Source organism: Artemia sp. Qi Xiang Cuo, chromosome 9, assembly GCF_049724085.1.
Source record: "Artemia sp. Qi Xiang Cuo chromosome 9, ASM4972408v1, whole genome shotgun sequence".
Taxonomy (NCBI): domain Eukaryota; kingdom Metazoa; phylum Arthropoda; class Branchiopoda; order Anostraca; family Artemiidae; genus Artemia; species Artemia sp. Qi Xiang Cuo.
This window is the reverse complement of record NC_142802.1, coordinates 32,626,356-32,645,071: the sequence shown is the minus strand read 5'-3', so window position 1 is coordinate 32,645,071 and position 18,716 is coordinate 32,626,356. Positions and strand designations below refer to the sequence as shown.

At 34.7% G+C, this 18,716-nt stretch overlaps 1 long non-coding RNA gene across 1 annotated transcript in view; it reads left to right on the top strand.

Moving 5' to 3' along the window:
- LOC148948581 (uncharacterized) overlaps positions 1–14,777 on the top strand; it is a 181,200-nt gene extending 166,423 nt beyond the window's left edge. The window contains exons 2-3 of the long non-coding RNA XR_016142249.1: positions 8,117–8,314; positions 14,669–14,777. This is a non-coding gene — a long non-coding RNA (uncharacterized LOC148948581). The remainder of the gene's footprint in view (positions 1–8,116; positions 8,315–14,668) is intronic.
- Positions 14,778–18,716: the final 3,939 nt, after the last annotated feature.

Below are 18,716 nucleotides of genomic sequence, written 5' to 3'. Positions count from 1 at the left end.
TGACGCAAGGAAAGATATCCCCAGACCCTGATAAAATAAAATTTGTTTAAAACCTCAAGCCCCCAAGAACTATGAAAGAATTAAGAGGAATTTTAGGTCTTACTGGCTACTTTTGAAAATTCTTGCGCAATTGCGCCAAAATTGCGAAACCCCTCACGGAATTAACTAAAGGGAACTACAAAAATATTACCTGGTCCCAGGAAGCTCAAACTTCCTTAGACCGTCTAAAAAAGGCACTCACTTCTGAACCAATATTATCACTTCCTGATTTCGAAAACGGACAATTTGTGGTCACAACCGATGCTAGTTCAAAGGGTATTGGCGCTATTGTTTTGCAAATAATCCCGGCAGAAAACCGCAATCCTCTAGAGGGAACGCCTAACCAAAAAAAATAGAAAAAGTTATATGCTAATCGAGTAGAACCTTGTCAAAAGGCGAAAGTAGTTATTCCGCCACAAACTTAGAATTATTATCTATAATCCACCACTTGGACAAATTTAGACACTATTTAATCGGAAGAAAATTTATACTACGATCAGACCATAAAAGCTTGCAGTATCTGCGCACATTTAAAAACCCCACGGAAATACTAGCTAGATGGATTATTAAAATACAAGACCTAGATTACGAATTTGAATATTTAAAGGGTAAACAAAATGCAGTTTGTGACTTTTTGAATAGATACCCAGAAAATATTCCATCGGAAGCTGAAGAAAACGAAGCTAACACCATCAATAATAAGAGCAAAAATAAATGTAAGAAAAACAAAGTCAAAGACACAGTAAAAGAAAATAAGGTTAACTAGTGTACCCTGTCCTTGGAAAATATAAAAAGAAAGCAAAAAAGGACGAAATGTGTTCACCGCTTATTAATTATTTTGTGAATGATGATGCGTTACCAGACAAATTCAAAACTCTTAGAAAAGAGATGGATAATTTTTACTATGATCTTCATGAAGAAATACTAAATACTGTAGAATCGTGACCGCTGATACAAATAGAAACCAAACATCAATAATGCCTGTGTTACCCCAACTTAATAACACCTGCATTTGAATATTTTCATTCAGATATAGGTGGACACTTAGGAGTAACGAAAACTTTCCATAAATTAAAACAATATATTTACGTGCCGTCGGGAGTAACAAAACTCAAGGAATTTGTAAGTACATGCAAAGCGTGTAATTTAAGAAAAAAAAACAAACTTATCCTAATCCTCCAATGGGAAGAGTCCCGGTAGCGATATTCCCCTTCGATATTGTCTCATTTGACTTATATGGAACAAGTGGAGGCTTGTCTGTTTCCAACAGAGGCCATACTTGTATTCTTTCAGTTATAGATCACTTTTCTGGATTTACCTTTGCAAAGGCATTAAAAAGTCAAGGCCCTTACGCCACAATTAAGGCGTTAGTGAAATTATTTTTAAAATTTGGCATTCCAAATAAGGGTTTAAGTGACAACGGAAGCAATTTTGTTTCAAAAGTAACAAAAAACTTAATGAGTTTTCTTAACATAGAGAAATTGGTGACATCACCATATCACCCACAAGCTAATGGTAAAATAGAAAATAGGCATAAAATATTTTCGAATGTATTAAGCATTTATACAAAAGACAACAGGAACGATTGGGATCAATTCTTACCTTATTTAAATAACGTAATCAATACCGCTTATTCAAAAGAAACCAAAGACAATCCATTTTATTTACTTTTTGGTCGTGATTTTAGAATCCCGTATGATGAGATGATTGAATCTCGAAAGTATTACAATAACTCGGAGGATTACAAACAAGAATTCATAAATAGGATGAGGAAAACTTATAAAATAGTTAGGCAAGAGTTGGAAAAATGTAAAATAAACCAAGAGCTAAGAAACCAACCCAAAGTCAAGGGGGAGTATAGATTTCAAAATATGAGACTGCGTCTACCTAAGGAACGAGGCAAAAACGGAAGGCAAAAAACTTTCCAACAAATATTCTGGACCGTACAGAATAGTCAAAAAGTACGATAACGATTATACTTTTAAAATTATAGCCGAATAAAAAGAGCCAAATTTCCAGAGAGATGGGTATCACGTCCCTCTACTGATTCGTCAGATGCGGAAAATGAGCCCCCTAAATCAAGATTGGCAGATCTAAAACCCTTTAATTTCAAGCAAGACTATTTCGAGAATGAGAGCGATGAGGAGAACTTTGAAGAATTTTTAGCTATGAAAAATCTAGTGGTTCCCAAGAAAAATTCCCTAATACCAGAGAGAATAAAAACGCCAAAAGATCCAAAAAGTTCATCATCGGAGAGCGAAGGAGAATTAGATTATACGATATCTCCGAAAAAACAAAATTTTCCCTGATAGAATTTGATCCTTTGTCCCCCCAAAAGATTTCCAGACGATATGGTTTCCCCTGCAACACCAATAGAAAGGCCCCTGTCATTGCAGGAAGAATTAAACAGAGCTGTAGAAACTCCGGGTATTGCTATAAAGAAAACTCCTCCCAAAGATTAAACTAAAACAAATCTGCGAGAAGCTATGGATTTAATAAATTTCTCAATAAAAAAGAATCAAAGTACATTGCCTAAAAATCGAACTCCCGAGAATGACCAGCAAGGACAATATCATGATATAACTGTGTCCAAGGTCAAACCTAAACAGTGGACTTCATTGAGAGAAACACTATTGCAAAGAATGTCCCATCCCCCTGAAGACATGGCATTTAAGAAATAGAAGAGCCCCGCAAAAAATCTTGATTACTCTCAGAGCTGCCAAGAATATTTAAAATCATCTGATCTCAAAGCTCGAAGTGATAATTCGGAAAATCAGACCTCTGATTCGAGAGGAGTCGAAATTTACGAAAGAAGGGCAGGTGATACCTCAAAAAGTGCCACCTCTAAAAGTTCTAATGTGGATTCGTCGGAAACCAGTTCCGAAGAGTCTGACGGCGAATCAGACCATATAGTAGTTAAAGAAATAGGGAAATCAAAACCGACTTCAGCAGCTGCCCACGCGAAGTAAACAAAACTAAAAGGGCAAAAATTTTTTAGAAAACAATAAAAAAAGTTTTATCTAATCTCGTTAGCAAAACCTAAAAGAAAAAACCGCAATAAACAGAAAAAAAAGTAACGACACAGTCAGGTAGAACGGTTAAGAAACCGGACATATCTGACACAAAAATACAAAAAAAAAGATTTTAATGGACAGGAGTCATAAATAAATAGTAATTTAAAAACTTTTAATTTACGAGTAAAAATTAAACAATTATAAAAATGCTGTAGATACATTTTTTTCAAAATATGTCAGTTCCAGAAAACAAATTCTAATTAAAAAGTAGCACTGCACAGGATTAATTCGAATAATTTCCTTTGATATAAAAAGTCTACCTGTACCATTCTAGTACGATTTATCCAGTCTAACTGAAAGAAGCCGTAATAGGAAGTACTAAGCAAGAAATATTCATACACCTTAGAAATGATCATTGGTTATTTTCTGTTCCAAGAGAAACTGTTGGAACTATGTCTTGTTACAATAATACAGAAAGAATAGACCCAAACTACAAAACAGAATTACTGTTACAAGATGGGGGTACAATAACCATAAAACAAGGATATCGACTTGTAACTAGAGAGTCCACTGTTCAAACACCGTTAATTACCGCAAGCACAAATATAATAAGTCCTAAAATTTTAAATTTTAAGGCAATTAACCTGTCATACACTATTTCAAACATAGAGAGTGAGGAAATGAAAACCTCAATATGGTCCAAAATAGAAAATAATCAAGGGACCTTACCGCTTACAAAAATGAGAGAAGCATTAGACTCCCAGATCCCCCTATTTACAAACGCCGACCAGAGATTAAATTATGTGGATAATAGATACGGATTATTCTCAACCAATTGCTGGTGGAACATACTACAGACAGTATGTGTTGTGTCCGTAATTTCCCTGACCAGGAGATTCTTACTGACTTATAATTATATAAAAATCCTGAGACTAAGAAACCGAAAACCAAGAGAAGAACACGGGGAAACAGCTGAAATGCAGAGTTTAAACCTGGAACCCAATGAGAACGTCAAAGCCAAGAAATAGGGAAGACATTAGAAAACGAGTGGGTATAGAAGTCTCCACTCGTCCTTGCTATGACTTGCTCCCTCATTGTAGTGTCGTTTACGTAAAACCGTGCGGTTACGACGCTCCAACATGCGTTTCTTGAACAGCACGGACGTGCATGAACAATGAAGGCATGAAAAATGTCGTAAACTGAGACCTCAAATTTAACAATGTAGGGTAACTTTTATTTAAGGGATTATTTAAAATCTAATCGGGAATTAAATAAGTATTGAAGAATTAAATAAGCCTTGTATCGTTGTTTCCTTTCTCAAAACAAATTTGAAGACATCTCTGTTTTAGATAATGGGAATCATATGTATATGAAACCAACATGATAAAAATGTCGTTTTATTAAAGCCAATATTCATGTAGTAATGTTAGCGCATCTATTTAAGGTTGTCTTGTAGGGTTACATTCAACCCAAAATGCACCTAATCGCACTGTTTTTTATGTATTATGACTCCTTGATTTTAAAGAACGTGTGATTCTGCCTTGTTATTTTTATTACAGGAAGTGGATTGACATATTGGATATCGATCATTACAATGAGTTGTCCAGTGCAGATACAACCTAGTAGCATCTATTTTCATCATACCTCAACCAACGAAGAGTACTCACCATAAACTCCAGACAACTTTCATCCTAGCTTCGTTTACGAAAATTACAGTTACCTTTTGATCGTTGTTTCCTCGATCATGAACCATATTACGTATCAGGTAACATTATATTTGAATCTCAGTATCCAATACATTATCGAACTATATAATCACATAAGTCCTGAGAGCCCCGTCGACCAGTACAAGACATAAGTACATAAATATCGCCTTTGATAATCATTATGGACCCATATACCATATGACAGTATAGTTATGATATTCGATGACCCCAAAAATTATTTATGTGTCACAAACTCACGCGTCGAATCCCTTTCGACCATCTCTCGGAATCCATCCTAGCCCCTCTATGTGAAACGTTCCTATTTCTGTTATCCTCTAAATATTACGAGATAATTTCTGAAAAATGGACCTGGAAACCAACCGTTGAATTACAGAAACTAAAATTAACCCTAGTGATTAACCCCTTAGCGACAATATACTCCTTGCGCATGTTAAACACAATATGTTGAGGGAGGCACCAAAGTTTGATGTCGACCATTTCTAAATCCAAACTTCAATTCCCTTGTGATTAACTTAGGAATCACCGCAAAGGTTAATAGACGCAAGCCAGGCACAAACAATTTTATAAGAGAACTGTGATCCCTAAGTGCACGAATGAGCAATTTTATACGAGAAATACATTCTTTATGTGCTTTAAAATATCCCAAAAATGATATGCCGAGAAGAAAATGAACGCAATCCCAGTGTTCAACCCCTTAATGATAAGGCACCATATGAACTATCAAAAATCAGGTGAGAATGAACTCTGATAGCATATTCCCACACCTGTAGTTAGAAGTATCATTTCCCATTTGACAATTAAAGAAAGCTTGTCGTGTGAACAGAACCATGCTTGAACCGTTCCATGAAGAATCTATATTGTAAGTGCATTAAAAATTTTGCAAAGACGAAAGGAGTGAAGGACCATAATTTACAACAGAAGGATTGAGTACGCTAAAGAGACACGAAGGTGATGAATAGGTGTGAGTTTACATACGTTACATGTTAATAACTTTGATAACTCAAAAATTCGAATATCCTATCAGTAATGTTACATAGCAAACATCCCTAGTGAAAGTGTTCAAATGTTACCAGTGAACATGGTAAACCCAATATCGTGTGTTTTAAATCGTTCTTATATGTAGTGTTAGATGTTCAGACAGAGTTATTTGTAGCGTTTTCTTACTATTCATTTAATGTAGCTTATATAAGAAGCAGTGTGCCCTATAGTCAGTAAAGTAAAAAAAAATTTGTAAAAGGTGAATTCTCAAAATTTTTATGTAAAGGTAGAATAGCCTCAAACTTGTTGGAAATATAAAAAATCATCAATGTTAGATGTAGAAAAAAAATCTTTACTATAGTAGCTAGGCTAGAACCATGAATAATCTTAGTCCGGTAGATTAATTTTAGATAGGGATGTATAATAAAATAAGAAAAGTAATAGAGAAAATATTAAGCACTCCTGATTAATCTTATATAAAAGTATAAAATAATACAGTGTAAATTAAAATTACGTAGGACAAATAGTAAACAAATCTCGAATATTTCAAAAGCCCAAGGGCAAGCAAGTCCTAATGACGGGACGTCATTAAATAATGGGAAGGGTAATATGTACCGTAAGTAAAATGTGATATATTTAAAATACAAAAAATAAAATTTCTTTTTCTAAACACAATTCTGACAGAAATTAAACGTCCCCTAATTGAGTTCAAATACCGTTCCCAAGAGTCCAAATTCTTAATCAGCAAAAAGCGAAATTGCATTTTAGCTTTAGTCAAACAATGACGCTAGAAAGTTTTGAATTTTGCTAAGATCTTCGTCAACACAAAAAATGGTAAATACAATGTTTTGCGGGAAATCTAAGTTATATGAGTGTCGGAACGCTGGAATCATCAGAAACGTTTAAAACAAAATTATTGGACGAATAGTCCACATAATGAATGTATGTTGGCAAGCATAATTACTAAATAGCGGCCACCACCACAGGACTTGGGCAAATCATGAAAAAAGCTAGTAATGCGCAGGAGTTTTATTTGCGTGATATAGTGAAAAAAACTGTCAATTATCCTTGCCTTTGTCGTTGTCATTTGGAGTGAAGCACTGTTGTACACCTAAATATGTAAGTCTCAATAAAACCATTGCTTTTCTATTTGTGTTTATTTTATTTTATATGTCTGTATCTAGTCACACGACAGGTAATTAGTTCGTATGCCTCCAAGGTATCGCTCCCAGGGATCTGATTTCTACATAACATTAGAGGTAATTGACGAGAAGATAACTCGAGGAAGCGAAGTCACGCTCCCGGATTGATAGTTGGAGGATTTCTAACCTACCACAATTCTGTATTTTATTTTCTCGCTTTCAGCGAGTGGCGCGATCGGTATGCCGCTTTAAATCATAATATTACATATGGCACAGTCCTTAGCGCTATAAGTGGCGCTATCAGTGAACTTATAAGGTGTAAGTTCACAGCCTTAAATCATAATATTACATTTGACGCGGTCAATCTTTATTACCACAATCAAGGACAGTACCCTTCTTTTTATAGCCACAGACATGCCTAATCTTGCCCCGGACATGCCTAATCTTGCTTGGGCAAGAATTTTGCCTAGAAACAGGTCAAAGAAGGTAGAAACTTTTCTAGTATATGGACCAAATTCCAAGTAGTTGAAACATCTGGGAATTTTACCTACCATTGCGACACCTGATCGTGCCATATCTTGCCTGGGCGAAAATTTCACCTAGAAACATGTGCGAGGGGCTTGGAACTTTACTTATTATTAAAACTTGTGTTTTACATGGACCACATTCCGAAAAGCTGAAACACCTGCGAAGTTTACCTAAAATTGTGACACCTGGTCGTGCCAAATCTTCCCTGGGCAGGAAGTCTGCCTAAAATTGTGACACCTGGTGGCCAAAACAGGAAATCACCGTTAAACATTCTTCTAGAGCTTATTGAAGAAAGGAGTAGTCCCTAGAGATGTCATAGAACCTGAAATAGCCCACTACTAGTATCTTTGAACTAAATGTTATGAGACTCAACTCAAATGCAATGTCAATGATTGCTATGGTTAAAAATTTAAAGTATTTTTGTTACTCTCTTGGTTTTTAATAATCTTTTTAAGGCGTAAATCGATCTTTTTTTTTATCGAATAAAGCGTAAACAGATGTAGCACACGCTGTTATTTTCATCTTTCCAGGGTAAATCTGTAGTTCCTCAGAATGAGGACTCACACTATGAGTTTCAAAGTACAAAGCAATATTCTCTTGTTAAGAATTGATGTGATCAAATTCTCTTGCTGGGACAAAGTTACTACCTTGTCTTTGAGTTATACAAACCTCTCATCTTGTATTCCAGGCCTTGCCCCTTTGGTTCAAGTATGATCCAGTTCAGAAGGAATCGACAAGACATTTTCTTCATAATTATGCAGCCAGCTGCTGTTTTTATGATATTAATTACTGGTTATGCTTCTCCAGTAAGAGCAGAAGACATGGATCTCGTAGACTTGGAATTCCTTGAGCCAGGAAAATCCCACGAAGACAGAAAACTGCCGACGTAAGTTTTTTCCATATCACTAAAGAAATTCGACTTTCCTTAACTTTTTTTTTGACAAAAGTAAGTGTTAATACTGAAATATACTTTAAAATCATACTAGAGAAAAACTTACAATAAAGATTCAAATGTATTTATCATATTTAATGATATGCAAAATATGAACGGTCAGTGAATCTGATTTTTTCAAAGTCAGTACTGGCAATTTTCTTCGGTTATAATATGAAGTGTTGTTTTAACACAACAATGATCGATTGATATAATAATTTTTTGAATTTACCTGAGAGCTTTCTTTGCGTACACAATACACTTTAATTCTGGCCAGCATATGGTGATTCTAGGCTTTGTGAAGATGGTGATTCTAGGCTCACAAACATTAAGGCAGAAAAGTCCAAACATATAAAAAGAACTACATTCTTAGAAATTCGGGAAAAATTAGCTGTTTGTTATTTTGTATTAAATAAAAAAAACAAGTTTTTTGCAAAGAACTGGAAGTCGTCCTCCTTGTACCCTATTTATGGTTATAAAGACCAGATATTAGAAAACAGATATTCAAGCTAAAAGAAACAAATATTAAAGTTAATAATAAACGAAACTAATAATGAACTTATAATACACCAAAAATAAAACTGTTATTCACTTCAAATTCAAAATGAAGAGAAGTTACTGAATACATGAACTGGGAGGTCGTCAGCATTGCACCCCAATTATAGCACAAAATTCACTCGTGCTTTATTGAAAGCAATGTATATTTTAAGCGATTTCAAAGCGAAAGCAAAATAAAAAAGAATGGAAGTCTTGTCAAAAAAAGTCAAGGCCGTATCCAGAGTGAAGGGTTTACCGGGCTTCAGCTCATCCCCTCTCGCCCAAAGGCTAAATTCAACTCGTAAACCAGCTACAAAATTTTCGTATATTTTCTTTCTGTAATATTGGTAAAGTGATTTTAAGGTATTACGGTGAAGTTGTAGTTGATGCCTTATTTCTCCCTTTATAGGGGAGACATTTGTGGTCCTAAGGTAAATAAACTTAGGTAGCGTGTCTTAGGCTTGACTTGACTAATCTGGCGTACCAGCTGGGATTATACCAACATAAAAGCAGCCACAAGAACAAGGAATTCTATAAATATCACTACCCAGAATTGGGCTGGTATTATCTTTGCCGTTGTTAAAAAAAAGTTCTGTGTAATATTTGAATTCTTAAAGGCGACATTAAGTTTATTTTTTTTAAGGATTCTTTTCAATTTGTCACTCAATTTGGGAATGTAGAGTAGAACAGTGAAAAGTTTCTTATCGTCCACCAATGGGACGGCATCTGTTGGGGTTTGTGGATTTGATGCATTCTTTTCTGCCTTTTTTGTCTTTTGTCTATAATGGTCTCAAGTATTTTTATAGGGTAACCATTGCAAAATAAAATGTCCTTAATACAGTTCAATTCTGAGTCTATGTGAGGCTCTGAGCATATTCTTATTTCTCGGTCAACCAAAGAAAAAACAACTCCTCTTTTTATGCAGGGAAAGTGGTTGGAGGAAAAATGCAAATACCTATCGTTATGCGTAGGCTTTCTATAAATAGAAAATACAAGGCCAGGAGACTTATTGAAAATTAAAACATCTAGAAAAGGAAGTTTGTGGTTATGTTCTACATCTAAAGTGAACTGAAGGTTAGAGTCCAAAGTTTTTAGATGAGTTAAGAAGGAGTTAAGTGACCCCCTCCATGTTCCCACACAGAAATAACATCACCCACAAACCAACCCCAGAACCGGTGTTTCATAGGAAAATTTTCCAGAGCAGAGATTTCAAGGAATTCCAAATAAAAAGTTGCCAAAAATGGTGAAAGACTTGTACCCATGGGTAAACCCCTAATTTGGGTAAAAAATTGTTTATTATATCGGAAATATGATATTGCAAAGACGGACGAGACGCATAATAGTTTCTATATCCAGTGTTTTGTAGTCTATTTGATCAATATTATCTTCTAATTTCCTTTGAAGAGCCCGTTAACATTTTTTAATGTCGCAAGACGCATACATGGAAATGGCATCGGAACTGGCCAAAATTGTATTTTTTTTTATTTCAATGTCTTTTAATTTTCCAACAAGGTGAACTGAATTTCTTATGTATGAAGTTCGCGTTTGCATAAGTGGGTGAAAAAGTGTTGACAACCATTTCACCAATCTGGCAGTCAGAGAGTTACAAGAGAGTTATAAGTTGGGCGTAGAGGAACTCCATCTTTGTGGATATTTGCAAGCCCGTAAAATTTAGGAGCTGAAAAACCTTTAGGATAAAATAATTTATACATTTGTGGAGTAATAAGTCTTTCAGTTTGCAAAATTCCTAGCTCCTTTCGTACTAAACGGGCGAAGTTATCGGTGGGGTATGAATCTATGGGCTTGTAAGTATGGGTGTCGGATAAAATATCTGTAACTTTTATTATTTTGGTAGAACCCAACAGCAATTGGGGGAGAGGTTATCTGAACATAAGTCCTCAATCGACAAGGCCATGAGGTTACGCCAAAGGCCTGAAGGTTTTGATTCCGCCTTGGCGCAATATTTGTACGAGAGTCCACACCATTTCATTTTGTTTGACGAAACCTTCATCGGTGCCCCCGTTAAAGGTCTCACGCAGGTTTTCAGGGAGGCAGTTGAAATTAAAAAGCACATTCACCAAAAGGTAGCTCCAATAGGGACACTGGAGAAATTTTTCTAAGTCCCATTTATGACAAAATTATTAACTCTGATTGTTTTTACATACATCCACAAAGTTATATTCTGCAATCGAATAGAGTCTCCGATAATAGTCAAACTGGAAAGCGATCAGCCTTTAAGAGTGTTTTACGCAAAATGAAATTTTGAAATGCCATTTAGACTTGTATTTTTTATTTAGTTACCCTTTCACCGTTACTAGGAAAGGGTCGTCCAATTTTAGTTTGGTATTTTTATTTTAAGGTTTGGTTTTATATTTTTATCAGTTTTATTCTGCACTGAGCACGGTCAAGCGGAGGTCTTGACCGAAATATTTGCATAATTTTTCAATTTTTTCACTGGCTGTTAATTGTCCTCGTTTTCTTCCTTTCTTCGCGATTTTTTGTTTTATAATAAGTTTATCAGCCAACTAAAGCAGTTTGAACTAAATGATAGCCCAAAAGGCATACTTTTGAATATGAACATTCTTCCATTGTTTAAGATTACTGTTGCCTTGTGCTTTGTTTCTGGGTCTGAGGCTATTTGCTAATACCCTCCTATTAGGTAAAAACTAGTGTAGTATTTCGAATCTCCCAGCGAATCTAATATCGTATCAATTCTTGGCAATTTCATAACAACATGCATTTAGCGCTCTAAAATCTATGGATAATCCTCCAGGTATTGTCTATTTTCCTGACTATTACCAATGGAAAACACCACTTGCTAAAACTGTCTTTAATTGTACCCTGTTCTTCCATTTCTCTCATTTGGTCATCTAGCCATGGTTTTAAATGATAAGGTATTTTATATGGTGATTTTTTAATTGGAGGGCCCTGTGTTGGTATTTTGTGCGTGATTAAGAGAGTTAATCCGAAATCCACTTTGTGTCTTCCAAATTTCCATCTAAAGTCCCAAAGAATATTTCCCATCTGGGTGTTTATATTCTCCTGTAAATTTACTAAATTAAACTGTTTAAAAAACTAAGTTTTTGTTATTCCATGCTTTTCTTCCGGTTGTGGTTTTGACGACATTTGCTCGTGACTAATAAAATTTATGCCTAATTCTGAGCTGGTTAGTGATTTTATGTCTGTATTTGAAATCTTTTCTGCCGATCCTAACGCTACTTGTTTTAGCTTTACTTTATCATTGCTTAAATTTGATAATTTTAAATATGTGATACCATTCTCAATTTTAATAATTTGGTTTTCCACGAAAACTGCGAGATATTCTTCGAGGGTGTATCCCCCTATTATGACATACATTGTTTTGTTCGTTTCCCGCTTTGTATTTGATGTCGCTAAAATTTGAGTTCTCGTCCCCCTTCTATTGTGATTTTCCCGTTCAATTTCAGACCTTTAGTGTTGTTTACCGTTTGAGTTCTGGGCCTAAATTCAGGAATGTTATTTGGTGCTTGCCAGGTATTATTTGATTCCTTCCTTCTTAAATTCCACCCCCCCGTGCTTCGAATTTGTGTATTGTTTTGTATCTTGGGCCTTCCTTATGCATTCTATGCCAACAATCTGCTGCATAGTGATGCGGTTTGCCATAATAATAGCAATTAAATCTTTTCCTATATTGCTTGGTGATTTGTCCTCCTGCATGGGATCCATAGCTAGTTCTGTATATTCTTGACCTGTCACTATTTGCTCAATTATTTTCCTCGGAAAGAGGTGGTGGCTGCCCATAAGACTTGGTATTCCAAGTCGTTAAGGATCTAATACCATAGGATTGCTCCTCAAATGGGGAGGGGTCAGTCCAAGGTGGGAGATTTTGGCCTTCCTCACGCCTTTCTGGTTCGTGATTTGGCTCCCCAAAGCTCACACGCTTTTGCCCCCTTCCATAGTTTAGATTTTCTTGGTTTCCTGTGCTATTTTTTTTACATCTTGTCAAACATTTTTATGGCCCTATCAATTTTTACCTCTGTTTCTACTAGGATTATAGCCTGCTCTAGATTTTCTGGTTTCCGTGATAATATTTAGCCTTAATAGTTTTTTGGTAACCCTTGCGTAAAAGTATGTAATTGTACTGTCTATACTGTCTCGTCACTTCCACCTTTCTCTAAGTATAAGCATACAGACCGACAAATTTTGTCTGCATATTCCCTAATACTAGTTGAGGCATTGAATGTCACTACCTCTGTTCTTCGCTTCTCGGAAACACTCGTTTCTATGAACATTTTTTAAAAAGATTCGATTGGAGTTTTAATGTCCTTGGGCTCTTTTTCCTTAATTGTCTCAAAGACTTTCAGGGTGCTTCCCTTTAATCTTGCTGAAACGCATTGTTCTTTAACCTTATCGTTAAACGACTCAGTTAATTCGTCGAAAATTTTCACTTTTTCGATACACTCATCGATATCTGAAATTCCGGCGTATTTTGGTATAATTTTGGTAATTTCAAGTACCGTTGATAGGAAAACCATGTTTCATCTGGTAAAGCCATTTTACATATACAATTTGTATTTAGTCCTCTCGACCCAGTTTTTCCAACGGCCACCAGCTGTGGTAAAGGGATTTTATGGTTGTACAGTGAAGTTGTCGTTGAAATCTTTATTACTGCTTTTATAGGGGAGATAATTATGGTCCTAAGATAAATATATGTTGGTAGCGTGCCTTAGGCTGTGACCTGAGTAATCGGGCGTACCAGCTGGGGTTATTCAAGGGACTAAAATAAGATTGAAGAGAGGTTGTCCATAAAATAATACTTTTTTTTCAGCTAATACACAACGGTACAAAATCTGGCTATAAAGAGGCCGCTGGTATTAGTTGTCTCAGGGAATCAAGAATGATAAGAACACTATGGTATGATTTTGCATTGTTGCGTTCCAAGCATGGGTTCAAATAATCGACTCTTACAAACACTGTCAGGAACCTTCAAATATGCAAACTTATGTTTGAAGTCCCTTTACGATCAATGATTACGATAGTTTTTTGGGTAGAGTAGGCTTATGCATTATTCTACTGGAACTAAACAGTATTGACTTCAAGACGAAAAATTTGTCTATGTAGAACTTCTTCTACGGCCTGAATCATGCCATTGGGAAAACCCACTTTGCCGGAGAGCATGCTAGCAGGCCAAAACATCAAAGGTTCTCAGTTCAATTCAGTTGAAATTTGCCTTGTCTAGTGGACTAACAGTTAGCTTCCTAACCTTAAGATGTTTTATATGCACTTTGAAGAATCAAAAGTTTTTCCAGCCCCTGAGTATCGTAGATTAAAATTTTTCCTGCTGTTTATATAAGATCTAGTGGATGGAGCCTACCTGGCGAGAGAAGAGGATTCTCTGCTCATAGAATGTTAATACCCATACCACCGTAAAATGAACAGAAAAATCTTCTTTGAGATTTTGACAGTAAATGATTGAGCGTTGCTACCAGAAGGTTTAACCACCACAAGGACATTTCAGCTTAAAAATGAAAAAAAATTCTTTGGTTTCTTATTTTATTTGGACTACAAAAATTTGATCTTGAGCTAAAGGGTTAAGCCCTGATACATTTTTGTATCCACTTGGGTTTAATATTCTATAGTAAATAAAAACAAACTAAATATGATATTATAATTTTTACCAACTTTTCCTACTGAATCTCCCCGATTAGACTTGATTCTTCTTAAAAGTTTTTTTTTTAGCTCAGATGCTTTAAGACCAAACTTTCAATTATTAACTTGGTTTCTCATTTTCAGATTTGCTGAAACAGAGTCTGACAAAAAAATCCTTGATCAAATACTAAGCAAAGAGAGATATGACAATCGCGTAATTCCACCTAGCGCAGGTAATTATGGATTTAATTAGTTTTGTTTATAAATATATCGAAAAAAACTATTTCATAGTTATCAACATAGACATAATCAAACTGATAAGGACTTTTTTCAACTTCAGTTTCAAGTTCAGATTCAGATGCTGAGATTTCAAAAGAAACAAAAACTATAGATAAAACTTTTCATAATACCTAAATGTTTTTAATGGAAAATAGTGTTTTAACCGTCAAAACTGACATGCCTGAGCGATTTCTGCTGTGAAATACACGAAATACGTTACATCCAGAAAGAACATGATGCTTTTCTTAAGATGCTTTTCTTAATACACAAAACGAACCATACAACAACATCCATATATTCATACAATAAACATCGAATAGGCACTATACATCAATAAGCGTAATCAACCATACATCAGTACGTAACACCAACCATAAAATAGCATCCATACATCAATACACAACACTATCAATGCAAAAACATACATACATTCATACACATAATCCAATTACATGATTTTGAAGCTTCTAAGAAACTTCCCATTGATTGTAAGAAATTTGTGTTTGATACAGGAATCGAACGGGTGACCCATGATTCCCTAAGATACAAGAATGATCTAGATAATTTTGGAGACCGCACTGCCTTTCCATGACGATAAATAAAAGTTCGAAATGGGACAAAATCCTTTTAATAGACAGTGATGATGATAACAATAACAGAAATTTAAAAAAAAATACTACAAATTTCGGTCACGTATGCAGTGACGGTCATCAGTAGTAAAACTAAACCAAAACAATTTAAAACAATAGTTATATACAAATCAAATATCAAATCAAATAAACAAAATCAAATAAAACTGCATATTGTTTAATTCTCTAATTCTTTTCAAAGCAAAGGCGGAAGCTAGCCTCCTTGACCTTCTTGGATTCGGTTCATTAGCGTTCAATGATAAAACACTTGGACAGAGGTCAACTACATTTGGTGAATTTAACTCTACTCTGTCAGATTTTAATAAAATATCATAGATAGAATTTCGTGCAAATTCACTTGTGTCACGATTAAAAGCATTGTTCTTGAATAAGATTTTCTTTATTTCAAGAGTTTCACGAAATTATGATTTTAGAAATGCATTCAATGTATTGTTTCCAGGACATAAACCAACTGATGTTAAGCGTCACAACATCGTAACAAGTTTTTTGCACAATCGATTTATCAATTGGATTTTTGGTAGGTGTTAACAGTGATCTGTTTTGAGGCCTCATTTACCTCATCCTCCTGAGAATATGCATACCACGATGATTTGAGATGGATACTGTACAGATAATTTCTTCTGATGCTTGGGTCCCAAGTCCCCACCCCATCCCTCCAATGGTTTATCTTGTCATTATTACATTCAGTTGATATTTAAAAGGGCATTTTGGATTTTTTTCGTTGAAACATATGACCACATCCCAAAATCCCTCCAATGGTTTATCTTGTCATTACTATATTCTATTGATGTTTCAAAGTACATTTTGGAATTTTTTCGTTGAAAAGTATGACTTGGAATATTTTTGTAGTGTTGTGTCGTGGTTTATCTAGTCAGCGTTATATTATGTTAATTTTTCAAAGTGCATTTTAGAATTTTGTTCACTGAAACATATGACCTGGAATATTTTTGTAGCGTTGTTTCATGGTTTAACTTGTTAGCGTTGCATTCTGTTGATGTGTCAAAGTACATTTTGGAATTTGTTCATAGAAACGTATGAAATGGAATATTTTTGTAGTGTTGTGTTCTGGTTTATCTTGTCAGTGTTACATTCTGTTGATGTATCAATGTACATTTTGGAATTTTTTCGTTTAAACGTATGACATGGAATATTTTTGTAGTGTTTTGTTGTGGTTTATCTTGACAGTTTTACATTCTGTTGATTTTTCAAAGTGCATTTTTGAATTTTTTCGTTGAAACGTATAACATGGAATATTTTTGTAGCTTTGTTTCGTTGTTTATCTTGTCAGTGTTTTATTCTGTTGATGTTTCGAAGTGCATTTTGGAATTTGTTTTGTTGAAACGTATGACATGGTATATTTTTGTAGTGTTGTTTCGTGGTTTTTCTTGTCAGTGTTATATTTTGCTGATTTTTCAAAGACCATTTCGGAATTTTTTGTTGAAATGTACAACATCAAATATGTTTTTAGTGTTGTGTCATTGTTTATCTTGTCAGTGTTACATTCTATTGATGTTTCAAAGTGCAATTTGGAATTTTTCGTTGAAACGTATGACATGGAATGTTTTTGTAGTGTTGTGTTGTGGTTTATCCTGTCAGTGTTACATTCTGTTGATGTTTCTTCTGTGATGAAGTGCATTTTTTTTTGTTGAAAGGTATGACATGGAATATTTTGTAGTTTTGTTTCGTGGTTTATCTTGTCAGGGTTAAATTTGTTTTGATGTTTCAAAGTGTATTTTGGAATTTTTTCGTTGAAACATATGACTAGGAATATTTTTTGGTGTTTTTTTGTGGTCTATCTTTCCAGTGTTACATTCTATTGATGTTTCAAAGTGCATTTTGGAATTTTTCCTTGAAACGTATGACAAGGAATATTTGTGTAGTGTTGTGGTTTATCTTGTCAGTGCTACATTCTGTTGAAGTTTTAAAGTGTATTTTGGAGTTTTTTCGTTGAAACGCATGCGTGCCCTCACGCTTAATGAACCCAAACAAACCTAGCTTAAAAACAGATAATATAATTTAGCCTATGTAATAAGAAAAATTTTATTGTAGGTTGCCCGGGTACAGTAAGTAGGCTGTTACGCTGGATGCACTGGATAAACTGGTTGTTGCAATTTGGGAGCAGTTGGGGGGAGAATTGATTATCCTCTCATTACTCATTTTAAAATTAATTACACTGCTGATTACAAACGAACGACACAATACTACAAAAATATTCCATGTCATGCGTTTCAACGAAAAAATTGCAAAATGCACATTGAAATATAAACAGAATGTATTACTGACAAGATAAACCACGACACAACATTAAAAAATATTCCATGTCATGCGTTTCAACGAAAAAATTACAAAAGTCACTTTCAAACATAAACAGAAAGTAACACTGACAAGATAAACCACGACAAAACACTACAAAAATATTCCAAGTCATAAGTTTCAACTAAAAATTTCCAAAATGCACTTTAAAACATCAACAGATTGTAACAATGGAAAAATAAAGCACTACAGAACACTGCAAAAATATTCCAAGTCATACGTTTCTACGAACAAATTCCAAAATGCATTTTAAAACATAAACAGAATGTAACACTGACAAGATAAACTACAACACAACACTACAAAAATATTCCCTGTCATGCGTTTTAACGAAAAAATTTCAAAATGCACTTTGAAACATAAACAGAATGTAACACTGAGAAGATAAACCACAACACAACACTAAAAAAATATTCTATGGCATAACTTTCAACGAAAAAATTTCTAGATGCACTTTTAAACATCACCAGAATGTAACAATGGCAAGATGAACCACGACACATCTACTACCATCTACTACCCACTATCTTGTTCACCTTATGGACACAATATACAACACTCTCGAAAAACCCAATACCTGGCTCAACGTTATCGCTGTTGACTTGCAAAAATCTTTTGATTTAATCAACTACAATATACTATTATAAAAGCTATCTAATGACTTTCAAGTTGACCCTTATTTAATTAGAATAATTGCGTCTTTTCTCTCTAACACAACGCAAGTCGTGAAATACCTGAATGTATATTCTGATCCCCTCCCAATTTATAATGGTGCACCCCAAGGAACCCTCTTAGGTCCAATGTTATTTCTTACAATGATAAACAACCTTGGTGTTTATTTCCCGGATAGATGGAAATTCGTTGATGATCTAACTGTCTTAGAGACATGTTCCGAAAATTCCAAAAGCAACCCAATGTACATCTTGGAATCGATATCAGCCGAAGATCTT